The sequence below is a fragment of the Chelonoidis abingdonii genome, chromosome 3 (assembly GCF_003597395.2).
Source record: "Chelonoidis abingdonii isolate Lonesome George chromosome 3, CheloAbing_2.0, whole genome shotgun sequence".
In the NCBI taxonomy this organism is placed as follows: domain Eukaryota; kingdom Metazoa; phylum Chordata; order Testudines; family Testudinidae; genus Chelonoidis; species Chelonoidis abingdonii.
In genome coordinates, this window is record NC_133771.1 from 186,233,136 (window position 1) to 186,243,396 (window position 10,261).

The 10,261-nt window shown below is 44.3% G+C and overlaps 1 pseudogene; it reads right to left on the reverse strand.

The window, feature by feature from the left end:
• Positions 1-1,971: 1,971 nt before the first annotated feature.
• Positions 1,972-9,195, reverse strand: LOC116823293 (SCAN domain-containing protein 3-like; annotated as a pseudogene).
• Between the last annotated feature and the right edge of the window lie 1,066 nt (positions 9,196-10,261).

Genomic DNA, 10,261 nt, shown 5'->3' on the forward strand with positions numbered 1-10,261 from the left:
AAAGAGAGGGAAGTGGCCAGCATATATCCATAATTTCTGTTACTGCTTTTGAACAAGGACAGATAAAAACTTACATACATGTAGCCCCATTTTCACAATGTCAACTAAACAGCCAGGAATTCCAGATCCCAATTAAACTATTTTTTTTTACATCTTCCCAATAAAGGCCTTTTCTAAAAGCATGTAGATTTTAAATAATTTATAAAGATTTTATAAATCGTGTCAGTCTACATCTCCACCCCTCCATATAGGGTGCTATGGGTCGATACATTTGTTCATCTTGGACAAGCCAATTGTCCATTTTTATCCAGCTACTCTGCAACATAAAGGGTGCAAACTAAAAGTCAGTTAATTTCCCACTTCAATATAACAGTTTATTTTTGTTTGTAGATCAACTTTAAATGGGTGATGATTTCTTTTTTTCCCTTTTGCTACTGTAGGATGTGTAAAGAAGGCCTGAAAGGTCCTCTCTTCTAATGTTCATTTTTCCTGCTTGCCTTTTATTTTAGACACGTCAGTAATGTCAAATGTGATCTTCCATTTTTTTTCTGGAGAATTTATTGGTGGTCTCAATTCAAAATCCATATCTTCCTGGGGACTATATTGAAGAGATGGGGCTGTTGAACTTTTAAAATCATTTTCAGACTTAATTTCCCTAAAAGTTTGTGTGTGTTTATTTTGGGATGTTTTTTGTTTGTTTTGCTTTTGTTTGGTTGGGTTTTGGGCAGGAGCTTGAAATAAATAAGTAGGTATTAAGAAACAAACTAAAAACAAAAGGTTTTTAAAAGTCTGAATAAAAAACACTGGTCCCTCTCAGTTACTGAGGTTTCACTTCCTTGTTGTCTATGAAGTCATAATTTACTAACTCTCTGATTGTCCAGAGAATCTTCAATGAACAGCAGGATACATAAGACCTGAATTTCGAATGTAAAAAACCAAACTCTTAAAAACAAAAAGCTTTCAATTATGAAATAAGAGAGGGCACAGCCTCCCCTTTTTTTTTCTCCTTTGGGAGTCACTTTTAAATGTTTTGCTAACTGCTCATCAACAGTTGTCATTTATTGATTGCACTTCTTTATGCGCTGACAGCCAGCTTTTCAAAAGGATGTAGATGCCGAAAGAGATGCAATATCTTTTATTGGACCAACTTCTGTTGGTGAGGGAGACAAGCTTTCAAGCCACACAGGAACTCTCCTTCAGGTCTGGGAAAGGTACGCACTGTGTCACAGCAAAATGCAAGGTGGAACAGTTTGTTTAGTGTAAGTATTTAGCACATATAAGGAACCACTCTACCTTGAATGGTTCCTTGCAAAATGTGCTAACTACTTATGCTAAACAATCTGTTCCACCTTGCATTTTGCTTTGATGCTGGGAGTACCTTTTCCAAACCTGAAGAAAAGTTGTGTGTGACTTGAAAGCATGTCTGTCTCTGTGATGCTGTCTAACGCAGTGCTTCTCAAACTATCTGATGTGGTGGACTGGCAATTTTTTCCCCCCAATGTGCCAGGGGCTGGTACCATATTTGCCAGGGACCGGTACCATATTTGTGCCATATTATTATTGTTTTCACATAGGCACATAGCACATCAGATCAGAAAAAACTAACATTCTTCACTGTATTAATTGGAATGGGAGTGTAGTGTACATGGAGATGTTCCCAATTAAATACATTGAAGACTGACTGAAAGGCTCTGTGTCTGTGCAGATAGTAGAAAATGACTATTATTCGTTTACGATCCAAGAAAATATTATTTGAACATTCATAGTAATATTAATTTATATCGGAAACAATATAATGAATAAAATAAAAGTTGGCAGACATTTTTTATGTTATGTTTATTTTGTAAACAAATACAATATTACAATACAAATAAAAAAATATTAAAAAATCAAACCAGCAAAGTCTCCTAACAAAGATATTATGAAAAAATTATTAACACAATAATAGGCATGTTAAAACCTTAACCTTTACTAATGTGAAAGGTGAGCCTGCTTCTTCTTTGTCAGCTTATCCAGTCATGATTCAATTGAGGACATGCAATGGAGGCCAGGTCTACACTGCGACTTTAAATCGGTTTAATGGCCGATATACCGATTTAACGCTGTATCCGTTCACACGACGTCGTCAATTAATTATCGAGTTTAAAACGGCTCCTTAAAATCAATTTCGGAACTCCTCCCATTCGAGATGAGTAGCGCTAATTAGATAGCGACTAACTCGGTATTAGGGTTTCGTGTGGACGAGGAACGTCGACGTCTTGGCCTCTGGGCGGGCATCCAGATGCCCAGCACTGACCGTCTGGACAGCATCGAATCGGATGCAGCGGCAGTAAACAGGGAAAAGCCCCTCGCGACTTTGATTCCATTTCCTGCTTTGCCGCGTGGTGGAGCTTGTAGCCGGCTGGCGATTCCAGAATCTTTGAATCGAAAAAAAAAGCTCCAGCCATAGACCGTACGGGGATATAGGTCTGATTCGCTCTGATATGGGGAGACAAATCTGTTGTATCCCAGTCCGTTAAGAACACGAAATGCCAAAGCGTTTGAATAAAAACTTCCAGGTACCAGCGCTGCGTGCAGCGTACACGGTTAAGCCAGAGACTCAACTGGACGCTCATGAAGGAGGGAGGGGGTATCTGCAGGGCTCACTATCCCACAGTCACAGCAGTCTCATGAAATTATTTGATTCTGGCTGAGTCCATGTCTGTAGTAATTCCATAAACACGTGTCTGGCGCTGGTTCAGGACGCTCCTTCAGTTTATCCCCCCACACCACACGTGCAACAAGGGAAAGATTGCAGTGTGCACTATGGCGTCTTGCTCAATGCACTCCGCGCAAAGGCCCAAAGGGTTGTCTGCGCCTTCACCAAAGGGAGGGGTGAGGCCTGTACCCGCACCCCCCGGTGGAAATGTTTTCTGCCCCTCAGCACTTTTGCTTTCAACACGGAAGTGGCATATGGGATAGCTGCAGGAACAGCTACCCACAGTGCACCGTCCTGAATCGAATGGTAGCTCTTGGACCACTGGACGCAAACAATCGATTTCGGGATCCCACTGTGGACGCGCTAAACCGATTTTATTAGATCTGTTTTGTAATATCGGTTTAAGCTAATTCGAAATAATCGTGCAGTGTAGACGTACCCGGAGAATGACTATCTATACTATTCCTGTACTGTGTCTTAATGACACTCATGGTTGAGAAGCCAGTCTTGCAGAGGTATGTTGAAGGAAATGGGAGAAGAGTTTTCAGAGCAATTTCAGTAAGCTCAGGATATTCTGCTTTCACTTTTATCCAAAACGAAGCAAGTGATGTTATAGTTTTGAAACTCATCTTCAATCTTTCGTCAGCAGCCAGCTCCAACAACTTATCCTCCATAGTGAAAGTGAAGTCATCTTTCAATGGAATAAATGGATTTTGGATCCATCCAGTCCCTTTCCATGGATCTTCTTCTGCTGGAAAGTAAAACTCAAAACATTCTGCCAAATTTGTCAAGTGTTCACTGATGATGTTTTGTAGAGATGTAACATCAAGGTCTTCACCTGCATCGGCAATGATTGTCGCTAAGTTGTGAAAAATGTCATAACAATCTCTTGACACTCAACTCTTCCACGCTTTTAGCTTTCATTTCTGTCCGTCAATCTTGTCTGCCATTCTAAGACATGAAGCCATCCTTCCCTGCATGAAGGTGTTGAGATCACTAAAGATGGCAAAGATATCAGCCAAATAAGCCAGCTTGGCTATCCAATCCACATCTTGGAACAATTGTGATCAATTTGGTTTTTTGTCCTGAAGAAACTCGGCAAGCTTGTTTCAGAGCTCAAATACTCTTGACAGGACTTTTCCCCTTGATAACCAACGTACATCGGCATGCAATAGGAGCTATTTATGATCAGCTCCCATATCATCCCATAATGCAGCAAATAGTCTTGAATTTAAAGCATTCGCCTTTACATGGTTCACAATTTTTATGACCTCGCTGAGCACACTGTTTAGTTCCATTGACATTTTTTGTTGTTGCAAGACTTCCTCGGAAAAGGAAGCAGTGTGTTGAGTTGCATTCGGGTGCAAGCGCCTTAATCTGGGTAACCACTCCAGAATGCCATCCTGTCATTGCGGCAGTGCCATCAGAACATACACCTACACAAAACTTGAAATCCAACCCACATTTGTTAACAGTATAGTCGCTCACAGTCTTGAACACTTCAGAACTAGTTATTTTTGTTGGTAGTGAAGCAGAAAACAAAAACTCTTCCTTCAAATCATCTTCATGTTCAAAGTGCACATGCACCATCAGAATTGCCATATTAGCAACATCTGTACATTCATCAAGCTGCAAAGAAAAGCACTTTGCTAATTTAATCTGTCCTATGAGCTGATCTTCCATATTGTGAGCCAGATCATGAATTTGTCGAGCTACAGTGTCATTTGAAAGTGGAACCTGAGCCACTTTCTTTGCCGCTGGCTTGCCCAGCATTTCCATGAAGACATCTTTAATGCAGCCTATCACTACTGTCTCACCGATTGTGTGTGGCTTTCTAGCCTTAGCAACGCGAAGCACTACTTTATAAGAAGCTCACAAAGCACAAGTATTTATGTGTAACACTTCAAAGATGTGTTTCTGATGGCCTTTTCAATCAACATGCTTTCTTTCAAAGAACTCTTTTGGCTTTGAACTAATTTCATTATGTTTTATATTTAAATGCCTCTTGAGCTTTGAGGCTTCATTGCATCATTAGCCAACACATCTCCACAAATAACGCACTGTGGTTTTGGCATCCCACCATCATTCGTGGCTACAAAACCAAACTGAATGTATGAAGAGTCATATAGTTGAGTAAAGCTAGTACGAATTCTTTTTGTTGACAGTACTTCGGTTTCATTTACATTGCCGTCATCTGATTCAGAATTACTTGCGTGCTCAGCAACCGGATGTCTCTGCTTGATAAATTGTTGATTGGGCCTCACTTTGCCATCTGTAAATTAGGCATAAAAATAATTAACATAAATTCCGTTACGCCGGGTATATACTTAATTTATGATATCAGGATGAAAGCTGAATAAATGCAGTGGGAATGCTTTTATTGAGAAATATGTGCAGGAGAACATTGATTAATAGAGTAAGTAATGTTAGGATAAGAAGATAATATAAAATTTAAAATTGAATTGCAAACAGGATAATAATTGGAAAGTTAAGATGGCTTGAACATCTGGGATCCATCATGTGGTTGGGAGGCCAAAGCCCTCGCCTCCTTGGTGGCTTTCTAAGCCACTCTCCCACATCTCAGGGAATTTCAAGACTCATCTGCGGGTATTTCTGCAGATGAGAAATTAGCATTCATGATAGAAATACCTCACTAACTTCCATTTTTAATTAAGTTCTTCTAATTGAGCCAATATCTGGTTGCAATTGAAAATGCTGCTCCTGAATTCCTGATAGACTTGCACTTGATGGTATCATTTCCTTTTCTTGCATTAAGGTTTACAGATGCAAAAGATGTTTTTCTATGTTTTTTCTTATTTCCTTTTCAACATCTTTCTTTAGGAGTTTCAGTTATAACATGTAGTTACACAGGATATCCAGGATAACCTAGGCACTTTTGAAAATCCCAACAGCTGCCTGTCTGTATCTCTTTAGTTGTATGTAGTATAGTTGTAGCTGTGTCAGTCCCAGGATATTAGAGAGATAGTGAATGTGCTATCTTTTCTTGGACCAACTTTTGTTGGTAAGAGTGTCACGCTGTCTGGCATGGCTTACAACTGAGAGTGCCAATCTGAGGTCAGACTGTCAGAAAACAGGGCAGACACTCCAAATTGGTAGTATATTCTATAACAGGGGTCGGCAACCTTTCAGAAGTGGTGTGCCGAGTCTTCATTTATTCACTCTAATTTAAGGTTTTGCGTGCCGGTCATATATTTTAATGTTTTTTAGAAGGTCTCTCTCTACAAGTCTATATATTATATAATTAAACTAGTGTTGTATTGTAAAATAAACAGGGTTTTCAAAATGTTTAGAGCTCAATTCTAAATTATAAGTAAAATGTTGATGCTTACGCCACCTGCGCGCGCCACTCAGCCCGCTGCTGGTCTGGGTTCGTTCACCTACGCGCGGCAATGAGCTGAGTGGGCTGGGGCCGGGACCGCCAGCTGGGAAGGGTCTGCAGCCAGACCCCAGAGCAAGCAGCGGGCTGTTGTGGGCTGGTGGCTTGGGACCTCAGACGCAGTGGGCTAAGCGGCTCACGCTCACTGCCACTTCAGGCGTTCCATCCTCCGGCTCTTGCCAGCAGATCCGGCTGCCGGCCCACTCAGCCCAAGCCAGTCCTGGGGTCCCGGCCCTGCCCACACTACAGTGGTACTACCTTTCCCTGGTTCTGGCCCATTCTCTTCTCTCTCTGCACGACTGAGAGTTGGAGTGGACTGAGCACAGGGCTGGGGGAAGGTCGGGCCAGGAGCTAAAATGAAGAGGGGGCTCCAAGGTTGGGGCAGGGAGGTATTGGGTGTGGGGGCACTTACCAGTGGGCAGCTCCCATGTGGTGGAGGGTGCAGGTGGGAATGTGAGTGACGGGTGCACGGGCTCCCGTTTGAGTGCTCAGGGTGGGGTGGGGATGCAGGGTGCATGGGTTGTCGGGGCGGGGGGCTGGCGGATGTGGAGGTGCAAGAGTTCCAGAGAGAGGGCTAGGGGCATGTCGTGAGGGGGGTGCAGGGTGTCAGCGTAGGGGCTGGGATGTGGTGGGGGTGCAATCAGGGCTGAAGGGTCATGGGGCAGGCGTCAAGAAAGCTGGGTGGTACAGGGTGCAGGGCAAGGGGCCTGGGTGTGTGGTGGGGTGGCAGGGATCATGGCAGAGGGCTGGGTGGTGTGGGGGAAATCAGGGCTCAGGGCAGAGCGCTGGGTGACTGACCCCAGAATGCCCACCCCCGCACTGTCCTTGTCCGTTACTACCCCTCTGGGACCCCCGCCCCCATCTAAGCCTCCATGCCCTTATCTCCTGACTGCCCCAAATCCTTATCCACACCCCAACCAGACACGACCCCGCTGGACTCCATGCCTATCTTAATCACTCCCCGCCCCTGACAGGATCCCCAGAACTCTGGACCCATAACAACCCCTCCGGCTGCTCCCTGCCTGCCCAATCCTTCCACACCCCTACCTCACGGGCAGTCCCCAGAACTCCTGACTCATCCAACCCGCATCCACCTCTTGTCCCCTAACACATCCCTTCCAGGAGACCCCCCCACCCTAACTGCTCCCAGACCCTCTTTGCTCCCTGGCCCCTGAACTGCCCTGAACCCTATCCACACCCCAAACAGACCCCGGGACTCACATACCCCATCGCAACACCCCCTGCCTTCCCCCTGACTGCCCCTCCAGAGACCCCAGCCCTAATCGACCCCCAGTATTACACCCCATCCTGCTCCCTGTCCCTTGAGTGCCCCCCAGCCAACCGCCCCCAGCCAGAGCCGGCCCCCTTACCTGAGGCTCCTCACTCATCCGGAGCCCTGCCACCGCTACCCCCCCGCGCGCAGTCCTGCTACGCCCTGCCCCTCAGAGCACTGTGCGCGCGGCGGCAGGGCTCCGGGTGAGCGGGGAGCGTCTTTCCCTCCCAGGGAGCCAAATGCTGCCCCGCAGGAGCACGCAGCCCCAGCCCTCAGAACACTGCGCGGGCAGCAGCGGGGCTCTGGGGGAATGTGGGACAGGGGTCAGCAGCTTGCTGCGCTAGGCCAGCGCTCAGGCACGGGATCGCGGACTCCGCGGCTTGCCGCGTCGGCAGGATTTTTAATGACACTCGGAGTCCCAGGCAGCAGGCAGCCGTGTGCCATTAAAAATTGGCTCGCGTGCCATCTTTGGCACGCGTGCCATAGGTTGCCGACCCCTGTTCTATAATTAGATTTCACCAAGCCAATAACAATTGTGCGTTCATGGATTAACATATTAGTCTTACTATGGAGCCATAGACAGTCCCCTTAGGCTCTCCAACCCTTCTTTACCACCCAAACTGGACTTTGTGATGAAAAGTTCTTAAAACCAACAATCACCTCTCATTAGGTTACTCCCAACCCCAAGCAGTCAGTCACTTACATCAGATCGTTGGATACTCTGGGATCTCACACCAAAGACAACGCTGACAGCCAATTTCTCTAGTAAACTAACTCAATGTTTATTAGCTAAGAACAAGAAATGAGAGTTATCGAGAGAGTAAAGCAGATAAAATATTTTAACAGGTGAATCAAAATTTGTAAGTTCAAAGTGATAGCAGAGATGTAGCAATCTGCTGGTTTTCCAGAAGTCTCTCATAGTTACCCAAAATAACTTTGAGGATCTCTGTCTTTGTGTCTTGAATGTTCCCTGTAAGTGTCAAACACAGCTCAGAGATATAGGATCCATCCCTGGATTCATTATTATAACTTCTTCCACAGAAGGCAATTTGGCCAGTGTTTTCATTCACAGCTGGGCTCTTCCTTGGTTGACCAAATGCAAACTGAGTTTGTGAGCTTACACTGTTGAACATAATGACCCATGCTTCGAAGTTAGCAGTCTTTTACATTTTCAAAGCTCCAATCTCATGTGATGGGCAAACGTAATGTAAACACAATGTAATAGCGAGAACAAATTCTTCATTAGTTTTCATGAAGTTTTAAGTAAGTATTAAGTAAATTCTCATCCTAATACTAACACACTTTTGATCTAGGATTTTCTAATTACAGGGTATACATAATGTAACTACATGTAAGGTGATAGCAGATGGGTGAAAACAATATACTCAACATCTCCCTTTGATCTATTCTAACAAGTGAATTGACTTGAACACCCTATGACTTTTTAGCATTTCTTTGATAGTCACACACAAGTGAACTTCCCTGTTGCTCTAGCCTGAGCTGGCAATCCGTTAGATCAGTGCTACTCAAAGTGGTGGTCCATGGACTGGTGCCGGTCCGTGAGCCATTGGCTGCCAGTCTGCGGTGAGTTTCCAGGAAAGAAACAGAGAAATAATAGTATAATTTTAAAATCGCACCAGAATTCCACCAAGAATAATGATCAGTCAATAAAAGTTGACAATATTAAATATTATGTTTTCAGAAGCACATATTATAATATTGATAATTATGCATGAGACATGCGAGCGCGCACTTACCCACTCCTTCGCATATAAATACGCCACCCCACCGGCAGTTACCATCGAGAAGTTGAATAGAGAGCGTCATATGGATCTCTGTGCATTTGTCATTTGGGACCCCGTCCAAACTCACTGATCTGAAATAATAATATTATATTTATAATAATACTATAAATTTTAATAATTATTTACTATCCTATCCTGCCGTATCCCTTACAAAGTAGATAGAGACAAGTGAGCACCACACACTTATGGCCAAATAGACAGCAGGATTTTATAATTGTACTAATTGTACTATAAGAATTGATGTAAACTTTGATTTCATTCTGCCCATCACCCTTTTTGAATAATAGCAAGGAATGACCGTCTGAGACTGGGATCCTGTTTCCAATATGCATTACAATTAGGACCTGTTATAAAGCTTGTAGTAAGAGACAGGATTTTGTATTGTCTCTATGATAAATAGATTAGAGAAATGTTGAGGGCCTGAAGCCCCAGTATGAATTCTTTTAGTTATAAGATTTAGCAAGGCTTGATTTACAATGTATTCTGCTGAATATAAAATACTGCTGTCTGTATGCTGTGATACAGCATGGCCAGAGGGCAGCATAAGAGTGTTAGCAGGGGGCCTTATTCCCTGCCAAGGGAGGAAGGTTTGCTTTAGATTAACTAGAACAGCTGTGGCCAATTAGAGCAACCTGAACTCCGTTTAGAGACCTGGATCCAGTCATGGGATATAAACCCCTGCTTCAGTCAGACAGGGTGTGGTAGTTTGCAGGAGAAAGGTGGATGGAGCAGAGTGCAAGATTGCAGAGGAGAAGAGTTGTCCAAGAGAAATAGAAGGTTTGGAGGAGTGCTGCAGTGGATTTGGGAAGCCCAACAGAAACCCTAAGTAAGGGGCACCAGGCTTGTATAGAAGAGAGGCGAGAAGCCCTTCACAAGATGACGGGTATGAGAGGGAAGTAACCAGGGGAAGAAACGCTAGTAAGTGGTTCGACACAACCCCAGACGCCACTAAGGTGGACCTGGAGTAGAGGGCGGCGCCCAGTCTCTCCCTCTCCACTCCCTCCTCCCAGGACACTAGGGAGTGATTAAGAACTGGTTCAGAGCAAAGCAATATCGCCTGAACCTACCGCGCCAGAGAAGAGAAAGCG